Source organism: Coptis chinensis, unplaced genomic scaffold (genome assembly GCF_015680905.1).
Source record: "Coptis chinensis isolate HL-2020 unplaced genomic scaffold, ASM1568090v1 utg1545_pilon_pilon, whole genome shotgun sequence".
Taxonomy (NCBI): domain Eukaryota; kingdom Viridiplantae; phylum Streptophyta; class Magnoliopsida; order Ranunculales; family Ranunculaceae; genus Coptis; species Coptis chinensis.
Window position 1 is genome coordinate 155,262 of NW_028238107.1, and position 22,535 is coordinate 177,796.

General features: G+C 36.0%; 1 long non-coding RNA gene and 1 other non-coding gene across 3 annotated transcripts; both read left to right on the forward strand.

The window, feature by feature from the left end:
* Window positions 1-9,104: 9,104 nt before the first annotated feature.
* Window positions 9,105-9,201, forward strand: LOC147473969 (small nucleolar RNA Z103). The gene has a single exon (XR_015210204.1). It is a non-coding gene; the product is annotated as a small nucleolar RNA Z103 (small nucleolar RNA).
* A 3,876-nt stretch (window positions 9,202-13,077) lies between these two features.
* Window positions 13,078-15,454, forward strand: LOC147473970 (uncharacterized). 2 transcript variants are annotated; one of them, XR_015210203.1, is made up of 4 exons: window positions 13,078-13,371; window positions 14,230-14,338; window positions 14,840-14,910; window positions 15,060-15,454. It is a non-coding gene; the product is annotated as an uncharacterized LOC147473970 (long non-coding RNA). The 2 variants fall into 2 exon arrangements; XR_015210202.1 differs by having other exon boundaries at window positions 13,080-13,359.
* The last annotated feature ends 7,081 nt before the right edge of the window (window positions 15,455-22,535 follow it).

A 22,535-nucleotide genomic window follows, 5' to 3' on the forward strand; every position in this document is an offset into this window, starting at 1 on the left:
GCATCCTCGAGTTAATTTTAAATGTGATTAGAGGAGTGGGACAAAGCACTATGCCCCTTCCAGTATTGATCACTAAGATCATGCTGTCTTTTAGAGCTGTCGCAAAATCTGCTCCTATTAAGATCAAATTGCATTCTAATGCAAGTATTTATCCGGATTGCATCCAAGAGACTTGGTCGTTGTCTGAAGGAAATGTAGTTGAGTTGGAGGATGAAATGGAAGATAAGACATGTCTGGATGAAGATGCATTAGATAGTTGTAGTTCTAATTTAGAACGCATGCAAGTGCTGCAAACTGGCTTACGTTGCGTTTATGGGATTTGTGAAGATATCCGAGATAGACAGATTGTAGGTCGAAATAAACAAACGAACCTTCAGATGAGAGTTGAAATGCTCGAAAGGGGTCAGGAAGATATCTTGTCTAACATGGAGACTATCCACCAGCGTCACCAAGCCCAATATGCAGTACTCAGGACTGAGATGGAAGCACAGCGCTTGTTCCGAATAGAGATGCTACGACGCATGCCACCCTTGGAGGGTTCTGTTTCAGATGAGTCTGAGAGGCATGAGCGTCGTCGCCGAAGACCAGATGGCGCAGGCAATTCATCACTCCAGGACCAATCTCCATCTCTGGGTCCAGCTTCATCACGTGACTAGGTGTTTCGAAGAATATTGTGTTTTGATGTTATTTTGTCTTTATTTATTTTATGGTTTTATTATTTCGGATATTAGTTCAATAATTAAATTAGAATTTGGGTTTGATGTTGTTTGAATTACATTTTTTTTTAATAATATAATTTTGGTTATGTTCAAATTGTGCGTGTTTTTATCATCAATCCCACCTTCCCGAATCGTTTGGGGGTGGTATTATTTCACCCTAGCACAATTCGTTATATGCTCATCTTTTGTAAAATTGTTTTTGAGTGAGGGTTGACAATTTGGCCGATATCGGCATATCTATGATTATATGTGATGGCAACATAAAATTTATGAGCATTTAGAAGTTACTATTCTAGATTCAGCATAAGATATATTACATTTAGAATAGAATCCAGAATATGGGTTGTTTCCGTTTTCGGTTTGGAAACTTGTTGTTTCCGACAATTGCCTTAAAAATTTTGGCAACTTGCCGAATCGGTTTAGGAACCCAAACCCTATATAAACTTCATTCATTCTCCACACAAAACTCACATCTCCCACATTCAACCATCACCCTTCACTCCCACGTTTTCCCTTCTTTTCCTTCTCACATTCCGCGGTTCAGCAACTCGGAGCGCACCTGCCCTCCTGTGGAGCGCCACTTGTGCCTTAAGTACTGCCACAAATTCTAGTTAGAGCGCACTTGCGCCCAACACAAGCGCACCTGCGCTTAGAGTAATGTAACTCGAAAACCATCAGAGCGTACCTGCATACATCTGGCGCCACATTGCCCAAGTGCCTGGAAGTCCAATTCTTCGGAGCGCTACCTGCACCCCATCTGAGCGCACCTGCGCCCTGATTTCCGTAAACGCGAAATTTCTGATTTTGGGTGAGTTGTTCCAGGATTGTCGCAGCTATTCTAGATAGTAGTTTTGAGATGACATCTCCTATAGTCATTCCTGAACAGTCGTTCGAAGACTTGATGGGAACCGATACCTATGGAGCATCGTTCGCGCGGATCGCGGCGATTAGGATGGCGGCATCTTCCGGTGAGGGATGACGATTCTTTTCACCTCAGCTAACTGAATTTTTCTATAATCATATTACATTCTATTGTAACCAAGAAGGAGAACAAAAATTTTCCCTTGCAATTAATGACACGACTATAGAATTCAGTAAATATTTGGTAGCTTTGGTTTCGGGATTGCCCTTGCCTGACCCTATGTTCACGTGGGGGTATATGACTGATAACTCATACCTCTATGAATATGCATATTTCCATGAGTATTATGGAGGAGGGGTATTTCGTGTCATGGACCAAGGGCGATAAGCATAGCCCTTGGTAGCATATCTCTCAACGTAGGTACAACCATGTTATTCATTATGATGAATATTTTATGGGAACGGCAGTTTACTTAAATAATAATAATACCGCTGGTGACATTTTCCTTGCTTTAGCTGAGGGACGTCGCCGATATGACATTCCCGAGTTTTAGTGGCTACTCTAAAAGAGCCCATACCATGAGGCATAAGTATCTTCTTATGCCCGTTTTTGGTTAACGCATTATCTTGCGATTGCTTACGGAATTATGTACCCGGTTCCGGATTGGAAAAAGGTTGAAATCATGAGACCCACCAATCAGCGTAGTCAGATCATTCGAGCCATGACTTGGCGGGATGGCAGGTGCAACCTCATTTGGTTGCCCACCCACCCCATCAGACCAAGTAACACTCGAGAGATTAGCAATGGTTGATGATACACGACGGAAGGCGTGGCAAGTTGTTATGGCATGGCAGGATGCGAAAGAACCTCGCCCCTTTGAAAGAGAAGAGAATGACGAGTAAGCGGGAGTGCAGGTAAGTTTTTATTTCCAGTTAGTGTCTGTTTATGTCCCAAGCAAGTAATTTCTTACTACCCCATAATGGGTGGAACTCCTATAGAGTTGCGTCAGTTTTTATTTTCTATATTAGTATGTTATAACTTTGTTTTGCAAATGTTCCTGAATTTCACGTACTTCAATGGTATGTTTCCTACCCTCTTTATTTAAAATACTTTGAGGACAAAGCATGCTTCTTGTTTGGGGGGTGCATAGAAACACGTGTAATTAAGGCATCTGTTAGGATATAGATATGTATAATATGCATTTGTTTTTTAGTTAAAATTTCAAAAATTCAAAAATATAAATAAATAAGTTTATGTTATACACTTAGGAATATTGGTATTGTTTTCTTTCTCTATGCTCTTAATAATCTAGAAGTCTCAATGAGCTTTTGCATTAGAATAATTTTTAGAAACTTAGGTTAATATGTAGGTAATAATCTTTGCATCTATCTATAAATATATTACATGAGTATCTATGATTGTTAGCAGTAAGTTTCTGAAATCTAGGCTAGAGTACGTATTCTACAAATCCTGTAAGAATATAGCCTAAAGCCTTATATGAGCGAAACATTTGAGAAATGACACAAGGGAGAAGTAAAATCCGGATAGAGAAATCACACGTCCACTTGCTTGATCACTATACCATATCCTAAGTGAGAATTTAGGCCGTCTTTGGATCGATATAGCAAGAAATTCAACCCTTATGAAATTATTTTCCGCTAGTCGCCCCTTTGAGCCTTTCCTTAGCCTTTCATAAACCGCAAATTCCTTTATCCTGTTACGAAAAAAAAATCAACCTACCCAAGTTAGAATAAGTCTGAGAATAGGATGAGTGAAGAAAGAAGAAGAGAAAAACTTGTGCAAACAAAAATTAGTTAGTTGCTTCAGAAAATAAAGAAAAGAAAGTTTCCATCCAAATGAAAAAATAAAATAAAATAAGAAACAAATAAAAGAAAAGAAAGAGTTAGAACTCCAAAAATAGAATCAAAGGAGTCAAAAGCCAAAGAAAAAGAAAAATATGGCTAAAGATGGAAACAAAGTGTAGAAGCAAAAGTGAATAACAAGGTTTTCTCTAGTTACATAATACGAAGACTCTATTATCTCAGACTTGTTCTTTTTGAATATCCATTTCCTTCCTTATTAAACCATCTCCTAAACCCCGCAACACCTAATAAAGACCTCTAGCTCAATTAGGAATAGGTTAGTGTGATAGTAAGTGGCAGATGTGTTTGATCGACTCCGGCTTCCTTGTGTGTCATTGAGTTGTAAGGTAAAGTGTGCCCACTGCACACTGGAGTAGCGAAACTTGAGCGGAAAAATCAGAGTGGTTTTTGTCTTGACATTTATGTGAGGACCTACTTAAGGACGCTATTCCGAGTTTTCATAAACGGACCTGCTATTGCATTTCATAATATTACTCATTGTATATATGTTTATTGTTGAAGATTGATTATTATGCATATATTAGCTTAGGTTTCGACTTGATTATTCTATATTCATTACTAGTGAGATGTATAGTTAATTTAGAGCATGAATAAGGAAACAATAGTTTTATTTCTTAGTCGTTGTAGTATAGATGAAGTTTGTGAGTACCTTCACTAGAAAACTCTCACGAGGCTATAACTCGTCCACTAGGGAAACTCGTCCACTAGGGAATTCCTAGTGTTTTAAGGCCTTATTGCATATGGTCAATGCAATCGCACTCAGCAAAACGAGATTAGTTAGAACTCCATTTTTGGTCACTTATTCTAATTTCTCATATTTGCTTGAGGACAAGCAAAATGCTGTTTGGGGGTGGTTTGATAAGAGCCCAAAACTGTAGTTTTAACCCCTTAACAATCATACTTTTAGACCAATTATGTGAGTAATAAATAAGAGTTAACACCGACATGTTTTTATGTATTTCGGTGAAGAAAGTCAATTATGTGCAGAAATATGCTACTTTGGTGAGATAAAGGAGCAAGGATTGGTTGCTAAGAAGTTTTGTGATAAAGGCCAAGATTCAAGGAGACAAAGCCTTCGTAAAGCCCGGTCAAAAGCTGAAAAGTCAACACTGGCAGAAACAGTGCACAAGTCGGCAGAACTTCCGAAGACCATATCTTTGGACTCAGACCTCGGAATTGGGCCTACCTTATGCCAAAACGACCGACTCGGAAAGAGTTTTCCAATGGTCTAAGCCTTGGTCAAATCATAGGAGCAGAAGTGGACGAAAAGTCTATTGAAGCCAAATCCAGCTGAAGAGCCCTTTTCGGACTTAAAGAATTGGGTTTTGGGCCCGATTTTCCGGCCCAAAACATGGCTCCAAGCCCATACACTATTTTTGGGATCTTAAGCATATAAAAACAAAAGTTTAGCTCTTTGTAAATGGTAGCTAATTAGACCTAAAATATAGATAATTCTAGATATAGTTTTAATTGTTTTTAATTAAGTTTAGTTTCATTTCATTCCTTGTTTTAGATTAAACCTGGAAAATATTGTTATTACTTGATTAGATAAATAAAATAGTAGATTCTTGTTCATTTTGATTTTTGTCATTTACAATTGTTTAGATCTAAATTCCTTTATTACTTGTTATTCATTTCCTATTTATTACCTGAGATTTCAATTATTGTTTAGTAAAATTGCATAAGATAGAAGTTTTATATGATGTCTAGTTTTAATTCAATGGGAAATGATAGTAGTATGACTCAAGGCTAAACCTCCATTAGAGGGGGTTGAAGAAGCCTTGATGAAGTTTGATCCTTATTTACTTAGAAATCGTCGTGAGAGTTTATTCCACTCTAGAAGGTTGTTGATTCGCCATGAAAATGGGTGGACGACCTCACATGCTAGTTATTGATTGGTAGAGATGCTATGTATAATTAGGGATTAGAATTACTATTTTTTTGATATGCGAAGCATTCAATTTGGATCACGACGAGTCTTTGTTAGTTGATTAAGTCAAGTTAAGGTGGATTCAATTCCCTTTAATTCTTTATCTAGATTCAAACCCTTAGCATTCTATCATTTCGTTATTCGTAACTTGTTAATTGAATTCACCTCGTAGTTTAGAATTCCCCTCGTAAATCTCTCATTAGAGTTTGGACTGATTAGTTGACACGAAACCATCGCATGCTAAAGAACTAGGAGTGGAACGAATCATTGACTCCCCTATATCTCAATAAGATTGAGAGTAAAAATATCTTTGATAAATCTAGTAATAAACCAGTTTTAGTTTTACTTTCGTTTAGAGTTTCATCGCTTTATTCATTAGTAAAACTATTCATTTTACATATTATCATGTACCCAAAGGACAAATCTTTAATTATTTCAACACAAAATTGCTCGATCTATGGAAGAAAGCTTGCTTTAACTAAGGTTACAACTAATTATGGTTTCAATTTTTTGAAAATGTGGTTTTGGCTAAGCATAAAAGTGTGTGATTTGTTCATTCAATAGTTTTTTGTTGTGCTTGTTTAATCGTAAGTAAGTTAGTTATTAAAAGTTAAGATCCTTTTAATTTCGAATTAGTTTAGTTTTTGTGTTACTGTGCTTTTCAGTGTTTGATTTTCTGGTTTTGGCTAAGCGTGTTCTTCTACTTATCTTGAATGGCCTTGCTTTGTTCTTGAATCCCTTCATGATTTTAACTTATTATATACATCAAGATGATGGTGATGGAAGAAGTCAAATCTGAAATTTTGTTTGAGTTGATCTCAGTACTTGTTCAATCCTTAAATAAAGTGATAAATGTAGTAGGCTTCTTCTAGGTGAAACTTTACATTGTTATACTGAAATTGGTTTGATGATGATAAGGTAATTGTTTTAAGTGATTAATATTGATATAGACCTTGTAAAGATTTGTCAAACCATTTATTTTGTAAACTAGAGGAAGTCGTATACTGCTAGCATATATTCATCATTGGTAACTGAATTGGTGTCATTTGAAGTTGAAGATTAGGCACGGATTGAGATGAAGTTGAATCACTTAGATTGTTCCTATTTATGGATCTGGATGGTAGGGTTAGGTTAATTTAAAGTAGATTACATGTGTATAGATCATCAAGCCAAGTTAATTTCATATACTCAAGTATTGCATATTCAACTATACTAAGGTGGATGGGCCAGGTGGAGTGATTGTGAAATTTGTTTGTTCGTGTGGAGGGGCTTACCATCAGTTACCTCTTTATGTACGTGTGAAACTATGAGTTAGGAATTGGCAACTACATAAGCTTAGAACACAATGAATGACCCTGTAAGTTTCATTTTATTTCTTAATTATCCTTTAAATAAGGCTTCTATTTTATTTACTGTTGTTCATGGTTATATAAGATTAGAACTTGTGTTAAATAGTCTTTTGTCTTGTTGATTACTTCTTTTGAAATCACTTGTTTGCAGTACATATTCATTTTTGTTACCATTAACATACCTAATTACTTGCTTGACTCGAGGTACATCTCATTCTTGAGCTGAGTTTAAATACTTATGTTTCCAAATATGCCTTTACATTTCCATCATTTTAACCTTTTGATTTTATATATATATATATATATATATATATATATATATATATATATATATATATATATATATATATATATGCATCAGTTCATGACAGATGTCACAAAGTTTATAAGTGGTTGTATGGCATCATTTTCTGCAATGGTTCAGCTTGAGCTACCCCATTTCAATATTCTCTCCAAGATGGACCTTGTTATTAACAAAAAGATCCTGAAGCTTGAAGAGTAGGTTCACTTTTACTATTACTACTACTTCATGCTTAAAAAATTATATTTTGAATTCTTACTTCTTACAAATATCGTTATATTTCTTATAGTTACTTGAACTCCAAGCCACAATTCCTACTTTTAGAGTTAAATCAATGGATGACTCCTCAATTCGAAAAATTAAATAAAGCTATCATTGAACTGGTAAGTGCATGCGACTACCTTTTTAATTCCAACTCAGAATAGGGGATGAATACCACATAATCCATTGCACATTTGGTGGATCCAAGATCCAGAGAATGACTCTAAACCGCATAAGTCGAAGTGAGTTCCCAGAGGTGGGAAGAGCCTATAACTTAAGGACTTTCTCCTACTTCCGCTGATCCCAAGGATTTGGAACCTAACTACTAGACCCCATGGATTTCCTCTTTTCCTCTAGCTCTTGCTACTATTTGTAATGAGTGGTTCTATTGCTTATTGAGTAAAAGATAAAGAACGTGCTCGTTCTGAAGTAGTTCTTTTTGCCCAAGTATTAAACATATCTTCTTAGCTATTTTCTCGTTGTGTTTCTTTGAAGAAATTGTCTTCCTATCTTTTGTTTCTTTTAGAAGAGTGGAGATAAAGTTGAACTAATTGAACTAGTAAACATTGTCTTTTTTTCTTTTTTTTTTAATTGAACTAATTTGTTAGCATACACAAACAAACTCTTGGTGGTAGGACAAGGTAGCTAGCTTAAGACAGTTTTGTCTTAGGTTTAATTTGGCACCACAATTAGAATTTACATATTTCAAATACAGAGTCGATTTTTGTAATAGTACTTGGTTGCTTAATAAGGTGTAAACCAATATTCATTGGGATTCCTTAGAACCTTTATTGTTGCTATTTACTTTATTAGGTGTGTCAAGCACTTACTTGCGGAAAGTGGACTACTTGGAACAAATTACATGCAAGGAGGGAACAGCATAAGGTATGAGACATACACTTAGTCTAGATTAGTGCACTGTCAAACTTTGTGAATCTGAAATTGATTTGTCTTTTTCTATGTCAGGTAATATTAGATGGCCTCTATGGTGCAGCAGCCCAAGACACTACACCAGATTTTTTTTTTAAAAAAGACAAAGCTACCGACACTTTTGTTTTGTCTTTTTGTGAGTACGCCCACCACGTGTCGTTGAACTCCCCTAAGCGTCGGATCACATTATCACAACCCATAGAAAATAACCTGTTTCGTTCTCTCTCACCAAAATAAGAAAAAACTTATTTCGTTCTCTCTAACCTATTTTTCACTCTCAAAATAAGAAAAATCACTCTCAAAAACCACTCTCAAAATCTTCATAATATTTGATCGATCCTCAAATCACTATCTTCAGCAAATCTACAATCTCTTCAGGTAATTTCAATTATTTCTTTATCAAATCTACAATCTCTTTATCAAATCTAAGCGATTTCGTTTAGATTTTAACGTTTTTTAAAGATTAATTCATATAATCTTTAAACATGTAATCAGATTTGAAATTAGTTAAACAGAGTAGTATTGTAATCAGGTTCGAAATTAGTTCTTTAATTAGTGATTCATATTATGTTTAATTAGTAATCAGGTTCCATCATATTGAAAAAGAGATCGAAAGATCTGTGATTTTTTTAACTTATTATTAGTCCTTTTCATTCTAAGTGCATTGCTTATTACCATTGTGAATATTGATTGTGGAAAAACAAGAGTCAATGATGATAAATCTAAGGCTTGTTTCTAAACATTCGCGATTTGCCGACTAAGAGCTTTTAAGCCTTTAGCGGTCTTGAGAGTTAATCTTTGCTTTTATTCCTTCCTTGGATGTCCGAGACTTTATTGTGTTAGTATTGTTTAGTTCGTTAAAAAGTATGATGGAAGTGATGAGCCTTTCCCCACTTATCGACAATGATTATACTATCGTTTATATTTCTCTTTTTAGAGATCTATCAAGCTAGGACTCTGATCCATCAATTATGATTTTACTGTAATTGGAATTGTATATGGTATTGGTTAGCTTAGGAATTAGTATTTGTGTAGACAATGATGGTGATGATTAGTGTCATGTATTGATTAATGTACAACATTTGTTACTTGTTAGTGTAATTTTTTATATTACATGTGAAATGTAGGAATCGTCTAGAATAATGTTTAATATTGACATAGATTGTTTTTGGTAAATGGAAATTAGTGATTCGAAATTACTTTGATTGTTTTTTTTTCCCAGCAAAAATTTTGGCCAGAGATTGTACTGGACATTTGGAATCAGAATGAAATTAATTTTGACAATGTAAAGTACCTAAAGTTGAGCAAATGGGGTAAGAAAACAAAAGGCGATATTGGTGCAGCAGCTAAGTTGTTAGAGAGCTTCCCTAATCTAGAAACTCTTGCCTTTGACAAGACATTGACTTGATGTGCATTTGCTAATTCCAGATATGTACTTCTTATGTCTGAAATCTTAGTGACTTGATTTGTCGCATGCTGATTTGGTTTTTATATCGCCTTGTCCGAGGCAAAGATTTGGCGGTGTTATTGAAGCGTCTGTTACTTTATATTTGTTCCATACGCTACAATTTGCATTCTAAGTTTTGGATTGCGTATCTGGGGCCTTTGTATGCTTTTGTATTGGCAGTGTATTAGGTGTTAATATTGTTTTCTGTTCGTATGTGAAGCACTGCTTGTGTATGTATAATTCTTGACTATGTGTATGTACCATATTGAGATATGGTATTGTTTATCGCGGTGTTTTGCCTGATAATAGTATAGTTGTTGTGAAGAATTTGCTAAATAACAGGTACTTCTGCTTGAATTATATGCATTTATATTTGGTGTTTGTAATTTGATAAGAATTTGAGCTGTAGTGTAATTTTGAAGAAAACCCAAGTTGGTATTGGGAATGGATATATTGGCATTGACTGTTATTAGAGTTTTTAGCATGAACTTATAATTCAAATGATTGGGGTTTTGTTTTGATCAAGGGGACAAGCTAAGAGAGTTTAAGGTTGAAGTTGAAGCAATTGGTGTTAGCATAAGAATCTAGTGAGGTTACTTGGCTCTTGTCTTTGAAGGAGCTCATAGGTACATTATTCTGTTACTCAATGTCATTGCAGTCTCACATTTTCAGATCTTGGTAGTGTGCTAGGTAGAGTAGCTGTTTCTTTTTGTTTTTGATGCATCCATTGCTCAAAGAGCTAGTCGCAATGTTAGATTGGCTTCAACTGCAACGAGAAAGGGCATTATTTGATGTACTTGTTTGATTCTCTCTTAGGATGCTTGTTTATGAGTATGTAGACAATGGAAATTTGTACTCATATTATAAGTGTTTATAAGTAATACATACTGCTTGTGTATGTATAATTCTTGACGAGTTCTGGTAAGTCGGGTGTGGCTTAACTAATAAAGTTCTTCTTAGTTAAATCTGATTGCATGTATGTTATGGATGATATACTTAAATCTGATTGCATGTATGGCATTATTTGCAAGCACTCAATGCTCGAAGAGCGGTTTGGAAGTTTGGAGCGACAAATGGTCACCCTCACCAAGATCTTGCTAGAGCAAGAGAAGAAGTGGCAGGTCAGCAATCACATAGAAGGATCGTTGCAGATTCATCAACGACGTCAAATGTATGATTTGAATGTGAGACATTGTGCCTAGGGGCTTAAGCTAATTTATGAGATAACTAAATCGTGGTTTTGTCTTTGTTAACTTATTGCTTGTAGGCGAGGGATCCAACACGCTCACAATCACATGGTGATTCTTCTAGAGGGATGGAATTATGTGAATTGATTAACATGCATCGAGAAGTTGTTGCCAAGGGAAGGGCAACAAGGGCAAATATCATTCTTGATGCAACTCTGGATACCCCAATGGACATTTACAACGTCCGTGTATGCCTTGTCATTGACCGCACTGAGCGCTTATTTGGATCCAAAAGAACATTCGGGGAGCTACATCTTCCTACAAAGCAAGTCAAATGGCGAAGGATTTTACTCGTTTTCTTTAGGTACGGTATTCTATTTGTCTATGTTATCATTTCTTTACTTCTTGTCTTTACTTCTTGTGTTTGTGTGTGTATGATTTGGCTTTATTTCTTGTGTGTGAGTATGACTTGTCTTTAGAAAAGTGCTGATTTTAGGATAAGTGTGATTTTCGGCCAAGTATATATACTTGCTTAGAATGACTAGTTATGGCCAAGTCTATATAATGCTTCTAGTTTAGCTTGTTTTTTTTTTAAGCTGAATATAATAGCATACATTTTTTATGGTACGGAAGGTTTTTATGGTATGAATATAATCAGCTCAATTTCCACTCCAATTGACTTCATTTATGTAATCTTTGGTTTCTTTCTCAAAGAAAACCATACTTTCTAAGCTCAATTCTACTAACAAATACCTCACATTTGGTACTAAACAGTGCACAGTTGTGGGAACTTAGTTTTTTTTTCAATAAATTAGAGTTTGGGCAGTGAGATTTTTTAGTTTTAAGACTTGCCTGAGTTTGTTGCTGAGGATCATGAGTTTCCAGGGTTAAGCTATCTTAATGCACAAGAACCTAATGAGCTATCTCAAGCCAATGCATTGAATGTTGTGGATAGGTTCTTTTCAGATGATGAAATGGAATTGCCTTGTGTGAACGGGGGAAGTAACATGAGGGGGAACTCACCTCCTGTCTCAAATGCAAAGGGTGCTCGTATTTTGGCTCAAAGAGTTAGTCGTGAAACCCAGTTCGAGAGGTTCTTGCCTTTGAGTGGGATGACAGCCCATGAGGATGAGGGAGGTGGTTATTTCTTTAGCAAGAGGAAAGAGGAGTTAGTTGGAAGCAGCTGCCATGCTCGAAGATAGTTTTCGATGAGAGGGATGTTGAATTGAGCAATTACTTTATGCTTCCTTGGTTGTTGGTCTGATTTTGCAAAAGACAATCTTTGAAATACCCACATGGTCTTGTCAAGTTTAGGATCGTGCCATGTTTTGGAGGTATTGTTACTATCTCATGCAAGAGATTTATGGCTTTTAGAGTAGCAGACGTTAACACCTAAAAATGAATAAAAATATGTCGTAAAGTAAAAAAAACGCCGAGTTTGCATATTACTCGTTTCAAATATAAGTAAATTACAAGATGCATGATAATCGAGAAATACATCTTGGGTGCGCTTATTTCGTTCGAATTAGTTGATTCTACTCTTCGTAGTCATCAATGGTATCTGCATTAGAGTAATCTACTTTTAGTTGAGCTGAAATTCATTATGGTTATTAGAAGTATTTGACAAGTCCTTGATCAATCGCACAATATTGACTAAAACTTTTCTTAATCTATTTGATGTCTATCGTAAAAGCATCAATTTTCACCGGATTTGCTTTTACGAAGTTATGCGTGGATTTTGCATATATCTTTTTGGAGGTGCTTATCAACATGGTGTCCTCTTCAAAACTTCTATAACCGTCAAGCTAGCATGTGTGAAAGCTTTTGCTAAACCGGGAATCTCGTTTACCCTTGCTAAAGTTTAGATAAAGTTTGGAATATCCTCAACTTGAATATGTTATGAGAATCAGCCGTAGTGTTAGTGGGTTGTAAAAGTACTAAAAGAAGCTGCGATGGTTTGTTAGTAGGAGCCGAGTAACTTCTTGATGGGAACCTTTAACTGCTGCTATTAGGTTTGAGACGAAGTAGCCTATAAAATTGTTTCTATTAGCCATTTGATGATGGATGAGGGACTGGGCTTTGTCTATTACTGCACACTTCAAAAGGCACAAGTATCTGCTTTTATCGATGCTATTAATGCTTCTGAACTGTAGGGGCATTTTTGGCCCTGATTCAGCCTTTTTTAAAAAATAAATGAAAAAAAAAAAAGACACTTGTCAAGTGTTGTAGAAAAAAAAAGACTGTAAAAAAAACGGGTCACCTTAGGACACCCAAAAGTGTCTTTTTTTTTGGAAAAACGACAACCAAAAGTGTCTTTTTTCAACAGATATGGTGTAGTGAGAGCACAAGAAATACGAAGTGGTTTTGCTGATAAGTCTGGGAATTGGTGCTCCCCAATGATCAACATCATGAACAACATAAAGGATAATGAAGAACGTAGAGTTGAGGAATGCTTTGACGCAACTACCACAGTTTCTGGTCTTTCACTCGGTATTATATACGGTTTGCTTGGATTCCTTCTTTGCTATGCTTGTTAGCCTGTTATTTTATTATTTTTGTTGCTTTCATCTTAGATTCATTATTTCTGGCCTCAATTTGTCTTGGCATTTTAACCCTTCTAATATAAAAATATATGGAAGCGTTATGATGTACGTTAAAAGTATTTTGATTCAAGGAAGAAAAAAGGAAAGTTGATGCTAAGGGTGGTAAATGAGTGATGGAATATAGTTGTAGGTGTCTTTTTATTTGTCTGGTACTTTGATTGAATTAGAACTATCTTTTTGGGTTTCCTATTCTTGACACTTCTCCTTTTATTGAAAGAGGCTGTACTGAGTGAATATTTGATCGCTTGACCCATTTTCCTTAACCTACTCAATCAATCTTTACAAGCCAAGGATCCGTAAGTGCAAGGTTTTCATTGGTTAGCTAATTAATACACCTCCATTTATAAAATAAAGTATATACTTGTAGTCATTCGAAGAACTTCATTATGAGGATGAATGATTTGTACCTGTTCCTTTTGAATTTCTTGGTCACTTGGTTAAAGGATGGAATTTAAAGGAATCATCAAGCCTTGTTGCAAGCGGGTTTATTCCTGGTCTTGTCTTGCTATACTCAAGTTGGTTACCTTTGTGTATGGATGTACTGCACGTGTAGTAGCTAAAATGGCTAATCTTTTTAATAGATGCTCAAAGTAGTAAATTCATGATGCGAACGCTCGTGGGTAAGATTTCAAAGTATTACACACCAGTTCAGTAACAGTCTGATATTTTCTAGAAGCTATATACATTTTTCAAGAATAGTGAAGACAAAATCACCTACTTAAGTGATTGATTATACTTGTGTGTTCTTATTATGCAGGGGTTGTGCTTTGCTTTTTGAGGGGTTCCTACTGTTCTTTCTTAAACTAGTGTGTCCACTCCCATTTTATTTGAGAGTAATGGAAGTTTGGTTCCTCTTGGCTGAAGATGTGAGCACACTCAATCTTATTTACTATTAGTTCCATCTCAATTATTTGTAGTAGATGTTAATTGCATAAATTCCATATATGAATAAGTTTGAATTTTGTTTGATGTAGAACTAGTTAAGTGGTAAAAAATAGGAAAATTTTATAATTAAAGAAGCACGCATGTCAATTAAATTTGGAATATACCTTTGGATATTGCATACCACTACTTCTAGGTGAAAGCACTTAAGTTTGACCATTTTCAGCACTAATATCCATTGATATTGTATAGGATTTTTTGTATTTGGCTAAAAAGGTGGGGAATTAATTGTTTGGCTTCCTATAAAAACTCCAAATTAGTTGGTGGTTTCTACCTAGGATAGAATAAGCACTTGAAAGTGTAAAGTTTTAGATTTTACACTTATCGGGTTCTCATACATCCAAACTATTTATGACCAAGGAGCTTTCTACAATTTGGAAATATATATCCTTCAATTATTATGTTTTGATTTTTTGCGATTTCAGGTAATTATATCACATGTAATCAAGTAAGAAAACTCTTTAGCATCAATGCCCGAAAACTTTAGTGAAATAAGGTAAACTCAACTTCTTGTTCACTTATTTTATCATATCACTTCTTATCAATTGCAAAAACTTAATTAACACTTTAAGAAAAATGGAAACTTAAAGTGCAATATTGTTGTATGTTCTGCTTCTAATCATATCCATTTGATGAACTTGGCAGGTGAATACCATCTTTCAAAAGAAAAATGGGGAAAGTTGACTTTGTTAATGTTAGTGATAGAGCTGTTAGAACAATGGAAAAGGATTGAAGGCCAACATGGGAATCAGGTTATGGCGCACTATCGAGCTTTCGGTGTTGCATAAAGACATTAGTGTTTAGAGATAAAGAGTTACTGGTTGACAGGTTGGTGATGGATATAAAGTCATTAGAGGTTAGTGTAGGGTTTCGTGAAGTTGTTTGGCTATCCTAGAAGTTGACTATCAAACTTACTAGCTTATCGTGTTGCTATGATACTTGTGTAATGGGGTTTGTTGATGTGTATGATGGTAAAAATATCTGGAAATGCTTATGTAATTTTTCTTGTTCTCTTATAAATATAGTTTTACTTGTGAAAACAGCAATTGGTTGAGGCTATATATGAATTCCAGTGTGCCAGCAAAATACAGCACAGGAGCTTTTTAATTTTTTTTTTTTTAAAACAATGAATCATTAGTAACAGATACAAACCATTATAAACATTCTAATACTAACAAACAAAATACCTTACTATAAAATCATAGTGACATTTATATCCGTTACTGATGGAGGATAAAAAAAAATCGTATCTGTTACTAATATATTATAACGGTTAAGTAAATTCAGTAACACTTTATATCCGTTAGTAAATTTTCTAACAGATATTAAGTGTTACTAATTTTCGTTACTAATATTTGTCACACATTTGTGTCAACGCAAGATAACCGTTACTAATATTTTTTGTAACGGATGTATATCCGTTACAAATAGACTGATATGGTGTAGTTAACAATATTCTTCGTTTAACCAACAATGCAATATAGAGAACTAAAAGAAAACTTGATAAACAAAACTACTACTAAACATAAAGCAAACTCAATCTTTTATTGCAGTTTTAATATACCATAAAATTATATCATCTCAACTATTTAATATATACAAACCCAAATTACTATCCATTATAAATACAGACTATGGAAACATTTTCAACATCCACACTATCTAACATTTTTTGTCTACAATTTATACACATTGCACATTGAAAGAAAAATACTCACTTACTGAAGCGTCGACCAGAAAGAGAGAAATGCTACCCGAGAGCTCGACTGAAATGGCATCAACCATACTTACTTCCAATTTGTTCTACTTCAAAACAAAATAAGTTAACTCTTAAGTTATTCTACTCCTATTTTGACCGGACAAGAAAATTGGTTTGCTGATAAGAGCCCAAAACTGTAGTTTTAACCCCTTAACAATAATACTTTTAGAAAAGAGAGGAATGTTGTAGAAAAGATCGGTGAGATATATAAAGCCTTCATTTGCGCTGCAGTGGATGCGATATGGAAAGAGAGGAATGCTAGGAGGTTCAAGAACTCCTCAAAGCCTGCGCCAGTGGTCTTGGGAAGAATTATGAGGGAGATGAGGGCCTATATCCAAACTCAAGTCGTGATGTGATGCCGATCATGGTGAGAGTCGAAAGCTCTGTCGAGAATAGGCATCCAAACTCAGTTTAAGACTCTAGAAAGGAAGTGGTGCAGATGGCATTCTCCGGCAGAACCAAGGATAAAATTGAATGCCGACGATGGGGCTTTAACACCACTAGGAATAGGGCATGGTGGTTTGATCAGAGATAGTAAAGGTGTAGTGATTGAAGCCTTCACAGGCTCTGGGGGGATGCAGTCGGTCATTTTTCAAGAACTTAAAGCTATCAAGATAGGAATGATCAGATGTCGAGCACTAGAGCTTCAGGAGGTGCAAATCGAATCAGACTCTCTCTGGGCGATTCAAATTATCAAGAGAGTTGTTGATATACCTTGGTATTGTCTGGATATTGCCACTCATATCCAAGAACTAGTAACAAATTTTGTTTTTTGTACTTTCTCTCATGTTTACAGAGAGTGCAATAAACCTACTGACTTGCTAGCAGGTTTAAGCATCTCTAATTGTATTAGCAGCGTGCATCATTGGAATCCTCTAAGTAGATAGCTCCATAGGCTAGTAGAGGATGATGCAATGGGGAAAATGTATGAGCGAGTTTAATTAATACAGGTGAGGGTCTGCCTAACCTTAGCTTATTTCTTAAAAAAAAAAAATATTTTTAGACCAATTATGCGAGTAATAAATAAGAGTTAATGCTAATTACGTGATTTTATGTATTTCAGGCATTGAAGTCAATTATGTGCAGAAATGTGCCACTTTGGCGATATAAAGGAGCAAGGGTTGTTTGCTAAGAAGTTATGTGATTAAAAGCCAAGACGGGCAAAAACAGCCCACAAAAGTCAGTAGAACTTTCGAAGACCGTATCTTTTTACTCAAGCCTCAGAATTGGGCGTACCTTATGTCAAAACGACCGGCTCGGAAAGAGCTTTCCAATGGTCCAAACCTTGACCCAATCAGAGGACCAAAAGTGGACGAAAATCCTATTGAAGTCAAAGCCAGCTGAGAAGGGCCCTGTGGACTGAAGAAATTAGGCTTTGGGCTCGATTTTCCGGGCCAAAACATGGACCCTCAGCCCATGCATGAAAATGTAGATCTGGTCTCCTCCATTTATACACACAAGACTTAGCTCTTAAGTATCAATTAGGTTAGGATAGAAAGTAGCCATTAAAGCTTAGTTGTAGATCTAGTTTTTTAATTAATTAATTAGTTGTTATTCTTGTTTTAATTTTAATATTGAATGATTGTTATTTAGTTGTTAGATCAATAAAATATTTAGTTCTTGATAATCTAATTTCGTTTTCCATTAATTATTAGCTTCAATTCTTAGATTTACTTATTTGTCATTATTAGTTTAAATCAATTATTGCATGAGTAGTTTCCATTTGAGTTTAAATAAGCAAAATTCCAATCTTTTTATGATGTCTAGTTTTAATTCATATGGAAATGATAGTTTGATGAATCAAGGCTAAACCTCCATTAGAGGGGTTTGATGAAAACTTGATTGTGTAGTGTAGAATCGTTGTAAGAGTCTATTCCACTCTAGAAGGTCGTTCATTTGCCATGAGAATGGGTTGGACTTCCTCACATGCTAGTTATGAATTGGTAGAGATGCCATGTCTAATTAGGGATTAGAATGACCAATTCTTACCATAAGAATGTAAGAATTGGATTACAACAATCTACGCTAGTTTATTAAGTTGGATTCAAGGTGGATTCAATTCTTCCCTAATTCTTATTCTAGATTCAAACTTTAGTATTCCATAGCATTTCGTAGTTGAATCATTATAATCTCATTATCTTGTTTATATATTAATTGCATCGTAGTATAATTCGTAAAACTCTCATTGACTTTAGTAGGATTGATAGTCGTAGAAAACTTGAATGCTAAAGAACTAGGAGTGGAACGAATCTTCTATTCCAACTCTACTTCAATAGTATCGAGAGTAGAAATTTTTGATAAGAAATGTTATGATAAAGTTTTAGTTTTACTTCCGTTTGATATTCATTATTTATTCGGAGTAGAATTATATTCAATTTTATCGTGTTATCAAATGGCGCCGCTGCCATCTTAGTTCCCTTTAATATTGTTTTCTTTAGAATTATTAGTTTTCTAAAGTCCCATAACCCACCCACCCTTGTTTGATTCTCACTGTGGTTGTCCATTTCAGCACTTCAAATTTTCCTTGCAGAATTACACGGAGCAAACCCACGCCTACGGGCAAGCTAAATTGAGCCACTTTTCAAACAAACGCCTGGAACTCCACTTTTTGGCTGAGCGTGACCTATGCCTTGCCAAGGCAAAACACGAGCGCCCCCAGCGCTGAAGCGCCTAGACCTTGAGTTTTTCCCTGAGGGCGACCCGCGCCCTACTAAGGCTAAATTGAGCTTACCCCACCAAACACCTGAACTCCAGCTTGACTGGCGCCACCTGCCTACCTAGACCTATTCGAAAACACTGCGCCCTCTCAATGAACCGCCTCGATTTCCACAGGTTTGTTTCAAACCTCCATTTCTTCATAGTTTTCAGTGTTCTAACTTGTTATACACACTGAGCACGCGTAAACAAGACGTTATTCATAAGTGAAGCAAGGAGGCATTCAGGTACTCTTTTCTTCCACACCTCGTGATCTCTGTTAGAGGTTCATACTAGCATATCGGGATTGTTTGGAGTGTTGTTGTGTTTTAGTTAAGATTGTCTTAGCCTTGCATGATATTAAGGTCGGTGTAAGAAAAAAAAAAACGTAATCAACCGCAACGTCAACAAACAAGCCTTTCTAGTATACCATTCACTACACCTCTAGCTAATATACCACACACACCACCACCTGAAATAATGGTTTGAAAGAGAGTCTCCTCTCTCGACTTTTACAAAGCCTTGAACGATAGCCCTAAATCTTGCATCGTTCTATCAGACCCAGTGGGGGATTTTCGAATCCCCCCAAATATATTTAATTTGTTACTCGTTTTTCATGGGTTAAACCATGAAAAGCCTTATCAGCACATGCGTAGGATTGACCAAGCTAGTCCTTACTACATTCCACCATCCTACGGTTGGTGCTGAACAAATTAAACTAAGGGTATTTCCTTTCACTTTAGCCGATAAGGCGGCGTCTTGGTTAACTACCCAAGCGCCTAATTCTGTGGACTCGTGGGCTAAACTTGTTCAACTATTTATGGAACATTTTTACCCACCACTGAAGACCGATGAAATGCTTTCCAAGATTTATTTCTTTTAATAGAATCCTCATGAATCATTTTTAGAGTCTTGGAATCGTTTCACCGATCTTCTTATAGAGTGTCCACACCATAACCTCGCGAAAGACACGCTAGTTCGTGCCTTTTTCAAAGGACTTCTACACCACCATAAAGAAGTCCTTGACATAATGAATGGGGGTAGTTTCCTAAGTAAGGGAGCCTCAGAGGCTTATAAATTTTTAGAAGATCAAACCAAACGTAATAATAACTGGGGGGGGGGGTAGTGATGATATCTCCCGCTACGCTAGTTCTTCTTCAACAGTTAAGGCCGCTGGTATGTTTGAGATGAAACCCGATCCGGAACTTAAAATTTTAATCGAATCTCTCACTAAAAAGGTAAAGGCTATTTCTTCTCAACAAATGCATATCCCCGTTATGAATGTCAACTCCAATCCATGTAATTTCTATTTGAGTCCTGAGCGTCCAGACTCCTATTGTCCTCTCGCCTATGAACAATAACAATCACAACAAGATAATATTTGTTCCATTAATAGCAAACCTAACGCAGCTTGACGACAAAACCCCAACTTCGGTTGGCGAAATAATCAACAACCTCCAAGGTTGTTTAACCCAAATGTTAGGCCAACAAACAATTACAACCAAGGTTCACCAAGGCAAGGGCAAGGTCAGGGTAATTATAATTATAACAACCAAGCTCAACAACGGCAAGGACAAGGTCAGGGTAATTATAATAATTATAACAATAATAATTATAATACTAATAGAGGTATCGTTCCGGTAAATAATAACTACCAAAATCCACCCATTAGTAATCAACATGACATAGTTCCTATCACATAACCAGTAGCAAATACTACTCCACAACCGGATCGTTTTGATACCTTTATGCAATCTCAACAACAGATTTTACAAGCCATCCAACTTTCCTTACAGCAATTAGCTCAAGAGAAAGTACAACCCAAAGGTATGTTTCCAAGACAAGCGATACCTAATCCTAAAACACCAAACACAGCCTTTGAGGTAAACGGTAATACTAGTAATGAAAATGCAAATGTAGGTGAGATAAATTCCATCACCACTCTCCGTTCAGGAAGAGTGGTGGATAACAAAGTAACTATGTCTATAGTTACCCCACCAGTAGTCCCTACACCAAATATTACACTAGATACCGAAACAGAAACTGAAGATCCTACTCCTATAGAGGTACCAGTTAAACCATAGCCTAAGAAACAGAAAAAGCAAGGTTAACCATCCTGTTGATCCATATGCTAAATATAGAGAGAAACCGTCATTTTCTCAGAAATTAGTTATGTTAAACAAGGATACAAATTTTGACGAGATTAGGGAAGTTTTTAAAAATCTAACAATAAACTTGCCTTTTCTTGAAGCGATTAAAAAGTTACCTCACCAGGCTAAGTTTTTTAAAGAGTTGTGCACTACTAGGCGTAAGACAAAGATTCCTAAAGACGCCTTTTAATTAAACAGTTTCCAACTTTAACGAAACACAATGGAATCGTTAAGTACAAGGACCCTGATCGTCCTACTGTACAATGCACCTTAGGGGATACTCACACGACCACTGCATTATTAGACCTCAGGGCAAGTGTTAACTTACTCCCTTATTATTTATATAAACAAATAGGTCTACAGGAAATGCAACCTACAACAATAACATTACAATTAGCTGATAGGTCTATCAAGTATCCTAAGGGTGTAGTAGAAAACGTGTTGGTTAAGGTTCAGGATTTCTACTATCCTACGGATTTTGTTATCCTCGATACAGAAGTTGCTAACGATTTTGTTCCGATCATTTTAGGGCGCCCTTTCTTGGCAATTGCCAACGCACTTATAAACTGCCGCGAAGGTTCGATGTCCTTGTCCTTTGGTCATCTTTCCATTGCAATTAACATTTTTAAAACGATCAAACAGTTGCCTTATACGAATATCGATAGAGAGGTTAGCATGATCGAGAGCTTAGCTCATGATTATTTTAAAACCACGTTTCCGAATGACCAGATGCACAAATTCATTTCCTTTGGAAGTTCCAACTTTGACCCTGCCAACATCCATTTATCCCTTGACGCTATGACGAAAGATGAATTTTTCACCCTATATCCCAGTGATTCTTTTGACCCACCTATTGAGGAATGTTTGGCATATCTAAAGGCTTCTAATGATCTAGACCTGAGAGCTCTAGCTGACACTCATTCATCTTCCATCACCAATTTTTCCCACTTTTCACCTTTTCAACGGAACCTGGAGTTTGTGCTTGACCCTTGATAAATGAAAAATTGAATAGTTTTACCTACGAAATAAAGCGATGAAACTCTAAACGTAAGTAAAACTAAACGATATTTTACGTGCCTAATTTATCAAAGAATTCTACTCTCAATCCTATGAGATATAGTGGAGTAGAGTGATTCGTTCCACTCCTAGTCCTTCCGCATGTTAATGTTCTCTAAGTATAAGTATTCTAACTCTAAAGTCTAATGAGAGATTTTACGAAAAAGGCAACTAGACTACTTATGCAACTACCCACAAGATGCACCAAATCGACTATCATCGTAACAACTATGGAAATGCTACGTTGATTCGATGATAAGGAGTTAGAGGGATTGATTCCACCTTAACTCGACTTAATCCTATTAACGGCGAATCGTCGTAATCGAATTGAATCGCTGCAGAACAATTGGTTCTTCCTAATCCCTAATTACACATGGCATTCCTACCAATTCATAACTAGCATGTGAACGATTAAACCCATTCTCATGGTGAACTAATCGTTTCTAGAGTGGAAAGGAAGTT